Below are 15,181 nucleotides of genomic sequence, written 5' to 3'. Positions count from 1 at the left end.
ATCAGACTCTTTAATGGTCTGTTTTAAAGCAGTTACCAAAAGAATACGCAAAATGTCTGAAATATAGCATGACTTGAAATATTCAAAGGGCAAGAGGTTGCCTTTTTTTTTTTTTTTTTTTCCTTTTTCCCCCCCCTTCTTTAATTAGGATGAGTGGTAGCTTGCCGGACCATCCTATATATTAGTTAATCTGTGAGCCTGAATAAAAAGATGGGTCTTGCCCAAAAGTGTGGTTATTTTGTCTCAGGAATCACTCTTTGTAGGATCAAGAGTGGGACCTGGGAGTCTCACTGATAAAATCTTTTCACGTTCCTCTTTCTTCCTCACCTCTATCTGCTATTGAATGAGTTCCCTCAAGGACTAAAAGGGCTGGGAAGTCTAGACCTGTTACCTAGATTTCAAGATGCTTCATCTCACTAAACTTTTGAGTGACTTTTACAGCAGGGTGTGGTTGATGAGGCTTTTTCTGGGTCCTACCACAGCGCTCCCAGCTGCACAGGTCTAATTCTCCTTCCTTTGAACTCACCAAATGTGTGTGAAGAATTGAATTCTAAGAATTCCCTCAATTTAAGTGGACTTTCATGCTGAGGAAGGCGTTCAATAACTTAAAGACCAGAGTGATTTAAGGGCGACTTTTTATTGACTGAGAAGAGGGATCAATGCTACTCAGTGCTGTAAAAATAGAGCTGTTCAGTCTTTAGAGCTGTCAGTCAATCACTCATAACCAGTAGTGTATTCATTTTATAAAATTAAAGAAGTAGAGGAATTAAGTTGCTTTGAAAAAAAAAAATCAAACGTCCCTTCCTAGGCTATGGACTGTGTCTGCTTTAGTTCCCTATATCCATCTTTTAAGTAGGGATTTATTTCACTGGTACATCCTATTCCCAGACTCAGGTGTGCTGTTCAGAAGGCAGCATGCCACTGAGTTTGCTGCTGCTCGGATTGTTTATTCAGGGAGTGTATTGTGCCCAGATAACTTACTCATTGCAGAGTTGCTCTTCTGCGTAGAAAATGACGTGCAAATGAATTGAAAATGGTTTAAAGAAATGTGCATACGTTGTGCAGTGACCCATAACCCCAGCGATTATGTGGACTTAATGAAACACTGGCTCAGTAGTTTGCAAGTCAGTGAAAAGAACGTGAGAAACATCCATGTTCAGAACGGGTACAATCCGATGTGGAAATGGTATAGTGCTAAGGGAACTATCTTTACTTTTTTAAACGTGACCTCGTTTGATGGCTATGGGGAGTAACTGTCAAAATACTTCACATTTACAGAGTGATTTTCATCTGTAGTACTCAACAAGCTCTACCAAATGGAGAGGATTCTTCCCATTTTAAAGAAGGCAAGACCAAGGCACGGAGCAGTTACCTGACACAGAGACCTAATTCCTGATGCTCGTTCCAGCACACCACGCTTTGGGCCCCCCGCTGCCAGTGAGCTTACGATGCGGCAACGGTGGAGCTGTAGCAACTTACACCATTACAGAAATATAACTCTGATGGTGGTTCATGTTCTCTTTGCTTTTGTAAAAGTAACCGTGTGAGCTTACATCAGTTAAGTGGTTTTAATATGTGACTCAAACGGTGCTGTAACTAAATTATTTGGTAAAGATGTGCGTGAGCAGAGTTACTTTGCACTCGTTGGCACCTTGTGCTCCACTTCACGGCCTGTGTGAAGCAAGAGTGAAATACTCCTGCTCTCAAAGGAGAATTTGCACTCCATAGCAGTTCAGGCTTGCTCAGCGGTGGGCATGAGTAGTCGCAGGTTTTGGCAAGCTATGGGGAAACCAGGTCTGCACAGGGACATCTTGTATTATCAAAGCTATCAGCTCCTAGGGAAAACAGACTGCAGAAACATCTCATTTGTTGGTTGTAATAAGCACCATGTTGTAAAATGAGCACTTGTTTCATCTGCCTTTTCAATGGGCAAAGGCAGCTCTCTCAACATGCATGCTCTATAGCCTTTTGTATCTCTTGCATGTGTTTGGCTCTAAGATGGCTTATTGGTTTAAGATAGGCCAAATAAGGATGCTGAGTGCTGTGAACTAAGCTGAAAATGTGGACACATGGGTCTAATCCCATTATCGTGAATTAATGCAGGTCATTGGCCGCAATTGTGCAGGTGCCAAGCAAAATATGTGTATGTTGAACAGCACCTGAACAGTTACATGTATAAAGTACAGCTAGAGAAGATGAAATTATGTATTTTGCTCTGACTGTAGTAACCTGGTGGAGGATTCAAAGGAAATTGCTGTATGGCATGGCTTTTTTGGTGCAGATTCAAGAGATGGATCCTTCATCAGAGAATGATAGATCCAAGAGTTGAATGCAGAAGACTAGACAGAGCAGCTCTCTCTACATGACTTCTCTGCCAAGAAATGGTTGAAGCAAGTCGTTTCATCCCCTTTGTGGCTGAATTGAAGCATCCAGGCACATCCCTTCTTCAGCTGTTTTGTAACAGGAAACCCTGTTACAGGGCTTACAAGCCCTGGGCTGGTGGGTCCAGCTTGTTTGTGAAAGCTGTGGCTGTTGCTTCACCAGCCACCTTCTCAGGCAGAGCTCACCCCGGAGAGCTGGGGTGGAGGTGGCCTTCTATCATACCATGGGCACTGAACGGACAAGGTGAGGGGTTTGGGGGCCTGGTAGGAAGGAAAACAAGCTGGACCATCAGGCAGAGTATGTGTAGGGGTTGGTGGAAAATTGATGTGAGTGAAGCCAACTGAAAGGGTGTCGTTACTTGGGGAAATCATGTTTGAATTCAGGTGGCTTTGGGTAAGGCAGTGCCAGGCACTATGTGGCATCATCATTGTTCCTTTAGGCGTTGCTTCTGTGCGTGAGTTTCCAGCTCAGAATGTGGACTTCTCAAACAGGTTTTTTACCCCAGGAAAAACAAAAAAAAACCAAAAAAAGTTCTGCTTTTTTTTTTTCATCCCCACCCTCCCCCATCTGATATGTGTTTTGTGCTCCTCCAGAGAAAGGATACTTTTCCTTAAGGAAATCTAAAGGCTTCTTCCAGAGTGAAGGAAATGGCTCACACATAGAAAAAAAGCAGTAACTTAGAACATGTTTTCCCTTTGCGGTATTTCTTGTTTTGAATAATAAATGGAGATTTGGAATTTAAAATATATGTATGTAGATATTTTTGCAGCAGTATAAGTAAAATGTAAAAGCAACTTTAGCTGAAGGACACAGAAGGACTTTGTTCATTCGGCGATTCATTTAAAACATTTGAGAAGTCTGTCATCTCTCCAAGCTGTTAAATTCTCCAAGTTAAATCCTGAAGTCCTTTCTGATTTCATCCAGGGTGAAAATGATGATTGAGGCTCATGGTAAAAAACACCTTTTTAGCTCTCCGTTAAATTTGTCATAGTCCTTGCCTGCTTTTATGGAGTGGTTCTTCTCAGAACAGCTGTAGTATCTGCCTAACCTGTGGAATTGGGCCCCTCCATTGCTACAGTGCCCTAATGCCGGCTGCGTTATCTCAGTGCGTAGGTGCTGCCTGCAGCAGGATTCAGGATGGATCCCAGCACTGTCCCATACCCTGTGTATGTGTACCTGGGTGTGTGTCCGGCCAAGGCGGGTCCATCACATTCTTCTGCCTGCTCTTCTGCAGAATTTGGTGCTGTGCCCCTTCCCTAAGGATTGGCTGGAGGGAATGGAAATGGCTGGAAGTCCTGGCATTGCCTGACCAGCAAAAGCTCTTAGAAGCGCTGGTTGAGATGAGGGCATGTATGCCAAGTGGCCGGCCAAACGTGAGCGTAGATAATGTTAAGGGGAAGGAGCACAGCCTCGAGGGCATGCATCCTCCTTGTTTGGGGCAGTCTGTCATTGGCGAGGTCTGCCGTTGGTGCTGTAAGCTCCTTCTGCACCCGCTGGTGCTAATGAATGCCAAAATAGTCAGGAGAGGGGAAAAGGCTCCCTCCTGCTCATGACAGCTTGGCAGATGTGTTTCATTTTATCAGATTGATCCCCGGGGGTGGTATCGCACACTTTCGTGACTTGCAGATGTGGTGACTGTCACGGTGTGTGTCTGTGCTCGGTTACTGGGGGGGTTGGGGGGGAGGCAGGTAGCAACCCCGAGCTCTCCGTCTCTAAAATCTGAGGAAGAACTGCAGGCTCCTGGCTTACTCCAGAGCATGGAAAACTCAGCTGCCAGGCTGCTTCGCAACACAACTTACAGGTGAGCATGTCAGTCAGTAAGCCACTTTGTACTAGTTCTGGACTAGCTATGGTTGATGCCAAGAAAATCCTTGGAAGTCATCCAAGCTCCTAGAGGGATGGGTATCTTCTCTCCCCATGGCCTCAGGGGTAGCTGTGCTTGTGGGAGCAGTGAAAATCATTAGCCAGCAGAGGAAGTTCACCATTAGAGCAATACAAATGATTGATTCCTCTGTCACCAGCCAAATGGAAAAGTCAGGGCAAAAAGAGGTTCTTGAGTCATTATTTTCCCTCTTCATAAAATAGAAGATCCATATAAATCAGTTTATCATTGACTGATATAACTAGGTTTTTTGGGGAGAAAAGAGGTGCAATTTCATTTGGAGGATTTTTATATGTGTATTTTTCTTTAACTTTCAAGTATACTTCTAAATGAAATGTTGCTTTGAAATAAAAAACCAAAAGCTTGAGTTCCAAAAATACCAAAATGAAGACAAGAATTTCTTCCTTCTTTCCTTCCTTGCTTTGCTGAATTTGGCATGAATTTAGAATAATTTCAGTAGATCAGATACTGCATATTTTAACAGATAAGATATCTATTACAAAAAAAAAATTTCCAACAACTTGACTCGGGCAGTGTGGAGAGCAGAGCTGCCACAGGAGCTGAAGTGACTGTAGGAATCTCACTCCTGTGAGAGACAAACATGATCATGAGTCTCACTATGTTGAGGAGCAAGTGCAAACACTCACTTGAGCTTGCCTTCTTTTCTTCTTTCCCCTCTCCAAATGGGCACACCATCAACTGTCAGATAGTGCAGTGGCAAGGTAGGTGTTTGTTCCATCCCTCCGGCATTCATTCTATTTGATCCATCCCTCTGAACAGTCATGTGCACATTATTTCTGGGAGTTTCCTACTCCCACACAGTTGAAGCCAAGCTGTGATTTATTATTATTAAAATCAAAGCATGAATGTTACCAAGCAAAACAAGTGATTGACATCCCTTTCATATTTGCAAGCTCTATGGCTTGGCAGAAGGTGACCAAGAGTACAGAAGAGAGCAGGTCAGGGAAAGGAGCTCCAAAGAACTAATCTTTAAATAACCATACATTTCCATATGCTCTGTGTGCTGTTGTAGCGTTATTGTTGTGCTTTAATCTTGGAAGTCTCTTGTGAAGTGACCTGTACCAAAACCATCTACTCAGTACCTGGGCTGCGCACACTGCAGTCTTATCAGGGAACGGTACCTTTATACTCTCTTCTCCTGTTTAATACATGGTTTGTCTATATTCCCTAGCTAACACAATATTCTTCATATTAATACATTATCCTTTCTGAGCATAAAGCAAACTACTACATCTATTGTTTTACCTTTGTGCTGTTCTGATATGTAGCAGAATCCTGAAATAACTCAGCCTTTCCAGAGGCTGGTTTTGCTTTGCATCTCTATTAAAAGCTGTAGTAGAGCCATGGACACACTTTGTGCCCCTCACCCAGTGAATCCCACTAGCAGGGGCTCCTGGAATTTTTAAAGGGGGTTGTGCTTTCAGAGGAGTCAACGTGGACACTGAATTTTTGCAGCATGGTAGCAGGACTGTAGGGCTACAGCTTTCTGACAGTACTGTCTCTGAAAATAGCAGATACGACACATTTTTTAAATGGTTAATCAGAAAGCAGCTTTCTAGAGAGCTGTGGAACACGACTGTGGTATTCACTGTTCAAGGAGACCACTCCAGCTTTCCCAGCCCCCACGCTGCAGCATAGACAAATAACTGTGTGCTTGTTCCAAGCACTGAATTCGGGCTCTCTGAAGCCCTGATGAAGCTTATGTGGCTGCTGAGAAAATTCAGCTGGATGCCCCCTGACACCTCTGAGACACCTCTGCTGTCCTGTGCTTATTCCAAGATGTCCTGGCTAAAGGTGACAGAGGGACAAAGCCACGGGCTTGGAGGCAGGGTGGTGGCCTGAGCCCCTTGTGTCCTCAGGGATGAGCTGCTGGCTGGTTCCTGGTGTGATGGGGAAGGCTGGCTCCATGCAACGGCTCCGGGCATTTCTGCTTGCTGCTCTTTCCCATGGAGTGGGCTGGGCTGCGAGATGAAGGTTAATGCTGGAAACGGTACCATCATTGAATGGGGCTTCACAGCTCTATTCCTGCGTCTGCTCTGTGGCTTTGGGCTTGTTCCTTTCCCCCAGTATCACAGGGAGATGACTGTGCTGCTGTGCCTGGGGTCCTGCTAAGGAGGTGCTGTATGGGGTTGTGCTGCTCCTGGCAGAGCTCTAAGTTTGAAGGAGTATTGAGCTCTTGTGCAGACCCTGGCTTGGGTCAGGGCAAGGGGGAGCTAGCAGTAGCAGCTCCTCTCTCGTCGGCAGCATGTGCCTCTGTTGTACCTGAAGTTGTATGTGGGAGGAAGGAGGGATTTTGTCCAAGGGACACCTCCTTCAGAGTCTGACTTGCATCAGTGCCCCCTTCTCCTTCAGTGTTACCAAGCGCAAGGATGAACTCTGTTTTGGGTGGTACTTAACACTGTCACATTCCCAAAGAGAAACCCTCAGCTGGGACCTGTGGCACTTCTCTGGCTGGAAGATGGGCAACTGTGGTGAAAAGAGGGAAGTGGTTATACTGCTGCCTGCCTGCGCTCCCCGTCTTTCCTTCTGGGGCCGTTTCAGTGTGATAGTTCACGTTTGGAGTTCTTAACTCCATTGATAGGTGTCAGAAAAGGGGAGATGTGAAATGGCTGCTTGCCTCCAGTGGTGGGGGCTGCATTTGAGGATGAAGGTCCAGGGCTAGATACAGCCGCTATGGTGATGGAGAGCACAGAGCTTCTCCCCCATCCCACAGCAGCATCCATGGAGTGCGATGTGCAGAGCTCTCTCCCCATGGCACTCCTGTCTCACCTTCCCTCCAGCAGTGTGCTCTGTGAAGGGGATGTATTACATCCAGCGGACGGCTACACGCTGTGAACTGGCAAAATATCCACAGAGAGGCAATATAATTCTGTTACTTGTTCCTCTTTCCTAGCTGAAAGCTGATTGCGGTCATCATAAAGCTAAAAAAACCCCGAAACATTCCTTTCTTGAAATATTTAAGCATTTTGGATTGAAATGAAGGAAGAAAAGAGCCAGGTCTTGAGGTTAATAGAACATGCTCACTTAATTGATATTTATTTAGAACAGCATAGTTTGTAGTCCTTTCCCCTTGCTGGCCGCACAGGTAGTTTCTTTGCTTAGCAGTTGCTACCCATATTGCCCAAACTGCCAAATAAATGCATTTCCTTCATTCACCAAAGCAAAACTGTTTGCAAAAGGTCAAGCAGTATTGGACTGCTGCAAGTGAAATCAGGCTACAAAAAGCCAGTTCCCATCTTCCAGAAAATTGAAAAGCAGTAGAAATTAGCAGGAGGACACAGTGGTTTTGACTTCCAGGAACCAGCTCGGGGTTGGGAAGCACTTGGTGGTTGCTGAAGGGTGTTCCCCAGAGACTTGGGAGCCGCTGGGCTGTAGGAGGTGCAGGGATCACACATTGGCAGGTGAGGGGCTTGGACTGTCCACCCACTCCTGAGCCAGTCCCTTACCTGGCACAGCTCCTGTGACCGGATCCGGGTCTGAATTGCTGGCTGCCTGCACCCTCCGCCTCAGTTATCGATCTGAGGCCATTCGTGTAGGCATCCTCTGGTGACCGACATCATGCTCTCATGGGGATTTTCTGTGACGGTGGCTAAAAGGGCTGGCAGAGCATGCGGTTCTCTGCTGACTTTTTATAGTTTGGTTTTATACTCTTCAGTATGGGGTCTACCTGCTGGCTAACACACAGCATTGTTATTTAAAAATTTATAAACATTTGTTTTGCCTTTTATTTCATTTCCTTCTGTGCCACTCCCACCTTGTCCGATTCCTTTAACACTTCTACTGTTTTTCTTTTTGTTTCTTCAAAAACACAGCTGTGCTTTCCATTAAATAAATTTTAGGTTTTAGAGCTAGAGCCTGATAGCAGCTCCTGAATGATTAGAAACCACCAGGTGTAGTTTGAGAGCTCCTGAGCCCTCAGGCAGCGGGTGGCTCCTGGGCAGCTGGAGGAGCAGGAGCTGTTCGGAGACCTGGTGGAGAGGCAGATTTTCTGTTTTTGCTCCATCTGCACTGTGTCATCCTGAGCACGCACATCCCCAGGGAGCTCGCTCGCTGTTTACAGCTCTCTCCTGAGATGGCAGTGGGGTGGCTGGTGAACCTGTCTGTCTCGCTGGAGTCCTCTGGGCCGCCTGACATTGGGACTGAGATGTTTGTAGTGAGAGATGAACCATGAAACACCATCCTTGTTTGAAACAGATCTTTTGATGGAATGAGGCGGATGATGGCTTTCTCACACTGCAACTGTTTTCATTAGGTTGAGGGAAACCTCTGGCTCAGATGGAAAATAAAAATCATTCTGTAGGTAAAAAAAGGTGTATTTTCGCAAAGCAAAAGGAAGGAAGAACAAACTTTGAGTCATATGGCAGGTTTTGGCCATTTTTAGCGTGATCTTGCTCTCTGAAGTGTAATATTGTTTCAGACCAGAGTGGCACAAGCAGCACATTTTCTTTGGGCATTTGGGTGTTCTGTAAGATTTGTTGAAATTTAGTCACATCATAATTCTGGGTCGAAAAATGCTTGCAAACTGCTACAGGAATGCTTAAGCTGCATTAGTGCAGTAAGCAAAAACATTCTTATAATACAACCCAACTGATTCAAGCTTTAATTTTTCCACATCACAGGCTCATTACCTGTTAAATAAAGAAGTCTCACACCTCTCATCCTTTTGGAAGATGCTGCGGGAGTGCATGAGGAATACTGTAGCAAAAGGGGAAATTATTGCTGGTGTTATTGAGTGCTTGCAGAGTGATACTGGGACCCAGATTTTACCCTGAGTTGCCATCCAGTGATTACCCAGGGCTCTTCTGTGAGCTGGTGTTGGTAGGACGAGGTACCCTCCCCAAGACCGATAGCATCTTAAGTGATTAATTTCTGCTCAGTACTTGTTGATAGCATGTTTCGTCCATTTTCTATTTTAATGAATTTACTTTTCTAGGCATGTAGAATGGGGTGAAAGATTGATGTAGTCGTTCCCGTAGTGTGTTTTGTTTGTGTGAGGGACTTCTCGGCGTTTCTACAGTATTTCAAGCCTGTTGGATTGATGGGGGAAGCGGAGAGATTTAGCATCTGAGAATAGCACAAATCACAGTGCTGTGGCAGGCGTGAACAGCAGGGATGGCGTCTGCTCTGCTCGTGTGAGGACAATTAGTGATCCGGGGCCTTGCGTGGGGCACTTCAAGGTTAGGGGAGCTGGCAACTATGTTGTGGAGCCCTTCAAAAACTTCGGGTGCTGAAGGGTGATAGTGTCACCAAGTCATGGTTACCTAGCAGCAAGACTGAAGGGACCCCCAAGGTTGACTAGTCCAACTGCAGCCCTGCGCTGACCCTAGATGTACATTCCCCAGACGGATGGTTTTTAACCTGTTGTTTACATCCTCCCATGGAGCAAATGCTAGTTAGAAAGAATTTCCTAATATCCAGATCTTTGTAGGAAACCAGGAAGAAATCTGCTTAATTGACCACAGAGAAGTTTTATATTACGCATTGGAGTCAACAAAACAGAACGCAGCCTTTCTAACTGTACAAGTGGCAAAGCCCTGCCACAAGATTGCTCAGGATTTCTGACTCATCAAACAAGTCCTTAGGACGTGCCTGGGTGATGCATGGCTCTGTAGGAAACCGTCTCCCTCTCCATCCCTATTTGTAGGGTGTGAGGTGCTCCAAGCATGGGGAGAGGGCAGAGCTATTTTTCTATTTCTCCCTCCTGCCAGCTCCAGGCAGCAAAGCCCAGCAAGCGGCATCTCCAGGAATCATCCTCCAAGCCTGCCTTTCCACCTCCCTTGGGGATAGCATAGCTGTGGCCCCTTCTTTGCTGACGTGAGCTTTGGGCTCAATCATCCCCCAACCCAAAAGCTCTGCAGGGCAGGGGTACACATTTGCTAAATCTTGGCACAGCACTTGAGCTCTCATTGCTGCCATGGGAGGGTCTGGATTTTACGCCCGATGTTTCCCCTTTGTGGGTGCCCACTCGGGAGCTGGCACAGACCACAGGGGCCAGGGAGAAGCCCCCGTGAAGGGGCACGTGCTCGGTTGGTTCATGGAATAACGTTTGCACCCAAATGAAATGCGCTCTGTGATTGTGGGCTCACACATAATATTTATGCTATCCTCTGTTTTGCTCTGGGTGAATATGCTGTAATTTTGGCTAATTACACAATATGTCAGGAATAATTGCAGGGTGTTCCTCAAAATAAATAATATATCTTGTGTACTCTGCTATCCATACTTATGAGCATGTTTTAACCTTCAGTAGCCAAGGCATTGACTGTGCTGGAAAATGACAGCTTAGGACCTGTAGCTACAACTTCTTTTACAATAAACTTCTCATTTTTTTAATTCCCTTACCTGAAAAAGCTCGCCCTGCATGAATTCTGGAACAGCCCTTCATCTCTCCTTTATGCCTTCCGTTCCTGTCATGCTTTGGTTTTCTCATTGGAGCTCAAGTCAATACAGGTGTAGAAGATTGTTCTTTAAAGGGAAATGTCTTGAAATTTTGGCTGCTGGTAAAACACACTGGATCAACAGAGCAATATAAACCATGTCCTGGGGGAGGCAAAGACAAACCCAGGAGTGTAGCTGTATGAAGCATTGATTTTTTTAATTCTCTGGTCAAATAAAAGAAGTTTTTGGGGAGGAGGGGATTCAGATCCAATGTGATATTTCATTCTACTTAAAATGAAACTTTGGCTTTCATCTCCAACCCTTTTAAAATCTTTTTTTTCCATTAGATTTCCAAACAAAACATTGTCTCAAAAGAAAAAAATAAACACTTGTACTCTTTTTAGATCTCCTTTTTTTTTCCCTGTTAATGAGATAGAGTTTGTGTATAGCTTCAGCTGCTCTTACTCTGAATTTTTTAGCAAAATATTCAGCTAGACAGTTTCACCCAGAGGTAGTCAGCAATTCTGTGCCAAAATAACTGGGAACATCAGTCCTCTTCTACTTGCCATCCCATTGTTTTGACCTGCAGTGGTCTTTGGGGACCACTTTTGGCCCTGTAGTGCTGGAGGTGGTTGTCTTGTCCTTAACTTGTGTGCAGAGTGGGTAGCTCACGTGTCATGTGGATTAGTTTGACATTTGCCATCTAGGAAGACTCATCCAAGACTTTGGACCTTTTTATCATTGAGCCTTCCACCTTAGGTGGCTGTCACATGGGATCCGGAACTTGGAGAGTGAGTGAGCTGCAGGTCTGCGTTCTGTAGGCTCCTAGGAAAATGGTGGTCTGGGAGAGACCTGTAGCGGTGGTCCCATGTTGCAGCCCCCAATTTTCAATGCTTTATAGGACTACTTTCTCTGCCCTTTACCTCAGACTTGTATTAACATCTGCGTAAAGCTGATTCCCTGGATATGGGAGAGCCTGCATAAATGCCAGTGCCGTGCAACCACATCCTTTCCACCTACTCTACGAGTGAGAAATAAGACTTTCCTGGAGGGACTCGTCTTTGTAAGCGCAAAGCAGGCGTAGTGCAGAGCTTTGCACATGTCTGCTCCTTGGTAGAGGGGTGCAGGCAGGCAGCTGTGCTCAGTGCTGGAGGGCTAATTACTATTCCTCCTTGCAGGCATCAGCACAGGAAAGAAAATTACTTCTCTGGATGCTCTTTTTGCCGACAAGGTGCCATTCTGCTCTAGTGTCTCACTGACGGTGACAGGAGGCGATTGCTTTGATGGCTGCTGTCACCGACTTGAGCCCATCATCCCTCTGAGTTAGGGAAATGTCATTTTCAGAATCTTGTCCTTCAAACACAGAGGCCATCCCTGTCAGCACAGCCTGTTATTTCATGTAATGCATCCTGAAAACACCAGTTGTCTCTCTGTAGTTATTAGCCCTGGGTGGAGATTCACACTTGAGATGAGTAAATACATGCAGCCCTATTGTCCCAGAGTCATTTTCTTCTCAAAATAAATTCCCAGTAATTGGAGGGTGACACTAACCCTGTAATCATGTTGAACTGGAGCTGGGCATGGCCTGCATTCTGCATCATTGGGAAAGGAGCTGGGATCAACTGTTTGGTGCTCCTGGAGTCACAGACCTCGGGAATAAATCTTAGCATCAGTCAGTCAGTCTGTTTACATCTCTCCATGCTACTCACAGGCTGGGTGATGTGCCCGTATGTTAAGCTGAATGGCTGTATCTAAACTGAAGGGGTTTGTGACAGCTTTGAAAGGTGGGGCTGGATGTCCTGCTTTGGTCCAGAGCCCCTCCTAACGCTTGGGCAGCTGCTCTTGCCCACCATGACGTAACCTCTGTGCAGGCAGCCTGAGGAGGCATCCAAATGTAAATGCTCACCTACGCTGCTCACCTCCCTCGGCTCTGCAGTTCATTTGCCCTCTCCCTGCCTGTTACTCGGGATGCTACAGACTGCATTGTCCAGTCCATCCAGGCCACCTGCTTGTAGGCTTCCTTGAGGCAGAGCATGTCCTTCTGCTCTGAACAATTTTGCTAAGTTTAGCCACAGAAGCCATGGAAAATATTTTGTGGGGCTGGGAAATGTCCTCCTTGCCTCCGCCAGTGTGCTTTTCTGCACTCAGTGACTCCTTTGGGAGCTGAAAATGCTCAGTGCTTTGGAGCAGGATTTCCTACCCCCGCTCCCGAGTGTCCTCCAGGATCCCCGTGTGTGGCTCAGGAGCCTTCAACCTGCTTCGTGCATGACTCGCTGCAGGTGCAGCTGCAGACACCCATGCACAGCGTCTGCTAAAGGCTCATGTTCTGCTGTGGTCACAGCTTGGAAGAGTTGGGCAAGGCGTTCGGCCGGGGGAGATGCACTCCTGGTCTTCAAGGGCAGCAGCTCCAGGCGCAGCCGCAAGTGCCCGTTATTCCTGAGCTTCTCAGTTTGGGTGGATTCAGTGAATCATTGTAGTGAGTTGAGCTATTAAACTTATGCTGACAGTGATGCATTTAATTGGAGACAGCCGCTTACTTCATCTTAACTCCAAACACCCTGCAGAACTTAGCAGCTCCTGGCTGGGAAAAAAAAAACAACATTTTTCTCCCTCAGCTTTTCATCTTCTCTTTCTCCCTGAGTTCTGTGCTCATGCCTGTCACCATAGTAATCTGCATGGAGCTCACTGATGCATTTTCGTGCCGAGTTAATACAAGCCTTCATTAATACTGTACTGCTGAAGGAGGGATTTCAGTCCACTTCTCTGTCTGCATGTGTTTGCAGTATTGGGCTTATCGAGTATTCTGGAACCCATCCTTTTCAGGGGAGGGGAACTGCTGTTTCTGCCCTGGCACTTTAAATGTGGAGTTAATCTAAGTAAATTAGGAGCAGTTTACTCTCTGACTTGAATGCTGGTTTTGGTGCATTAAGGATTTGAGTGCTGGTTGGTGAGTCATAAATCAACCTCCCATTATGACAGCTGGAGCCTGAATGGGGGAAAATAAGAATAATGGAATGTGTAAATTCCAGGCTAAAATGTTTAATTGCAATAAACAAATGTTTAAAGAACATTTAAGTGAAATATGCCCCTGAGATATATTACAGTTCCCGTGTTTGCAATCACATCCTCAGCAAAACTGTTGCACAGGCACAGAAGAGAGTCAGCAGTATGCCCAGCCATTGTTCAGATCAGGGCTGGAGATGCTTTCTCCCTTTGCCAGGCCAATGTCCTTAGCAGGTACCAGAGGGACTGTTTTGGGAGCCTGCCGCTGGCATCTCTGACAGCCGTGCTGTGCTGCGACCACGCAGAGGCGTTCAGTCAGAGTATGTCCTGCTGCAGGAGAAGAGAGCAAACAAGTGGGTAAGTCTCCTGTCAAAATCACGCAGTAGGTACCTTCCTTCTACCTCGTTGCAGGTTGCTGAATGTAAAATGGCTGCTTGCTGTCTGAGCTAGCAGAGTCCTCTGTTTGGCAGCTCATTGTGCAGAGAGCAGTAACCCCAAGAGCTTCAGAGTTTATGCCATAACCAACACAGAGTACTGCTGGCACCCAGCACAGTAACTTCTGGAGTGGATTTAAAAGCAGTTCTGCACCAGCAACCTCAAGTGGAGGCCTGCCTGCCAACCAGAGCATCGCTATGAGTTGCAAGAATCCTTGGAGCCAGTGGCTCAAATCCCTGAAAGGTCATTAAGCCCTTGATCTTTTCAAGAGATCATTGAAAAGCAGCCCCTGAGATCCCTGAACTTGGAGAGTTCAGATTAAGGTGACTTCTGTGAGTAGGGTCTTGTTGAATCCCTTTAGATTGCCCAGGCCAAGGCAAAGTGGGGTCTGGCTTGCTGCAGCCTCAGGTCATTGTATTGCCATAGTAAGAGGTATTCTGTGAGTTGCAAGAGGTGAGGCTGCAGCAGGCTGCCTTCCATGGTGCTCAGCTGGAAGTTGGTGGTGTGCCCTGTTCCTTGGTCCTCAGGAGGTCAGGATTGAATTGAGCTACCCTACAGTGCTTGATAGAGCGTAGGGTTCCTCACCCAGGGGTTTATGCTGCTGCACATGGCCAGATTGTGTTTGTGCTGGTGCTTTGCTGATGGGAATAACCAAGAGTTGGTGCCCTCAGGGGGGCTTTGCTAACGCAGCATTGGTACATTACCACATAGCTCCTCCCTGCCTTAAGGGGAGTTATTCTGCTTGTGTGTTCTCCATTTTCCAGTTAATGGGGTGAGTTCCTTATTCACCTGAAATACCTGAACTAAAAGAAAAGGTCATTAAAAAGGCAGTGATATTTCTCATAAGCAGCATTTCTGCCAATGTCCCTGCCAAAGGTCTTGCTCTTTTCCCCATAGCACACAGCAAATGCCATCAGCAATGCCTGTGGCTTGAGGGTGAGGGATGTGACTCTGCAGAGTAGCTGATTTGGACATGATCCTCTGTGAGCATCTCTGGAGATCAAACAAAGTATGTGTGAGCACCCTGCAACTATCATGTCCTTGGCAAGCCCCAGGAGAGTGTAAAATCACAGTATAGCT

The sequence above is a fragment of the Cariama cristata genome, unplaced genomic scaffold (assembly GCF_000690535.1).
Source record: "Cariama cristata isolate BGI_N322 unplaced genomic scaffold, ASM69053v1 scaffold42402, whole genome shotgun sequence".
NCBI classification, from domain to species: domain Eukaryota; kingdom Metazoa; phylum Chordata; class Aves; order Cariamiformes; family Cariamidae; genus Cariama; species Cariama cristata.
Note: the sequence above shows the minus strand (reverse complement) of the source record.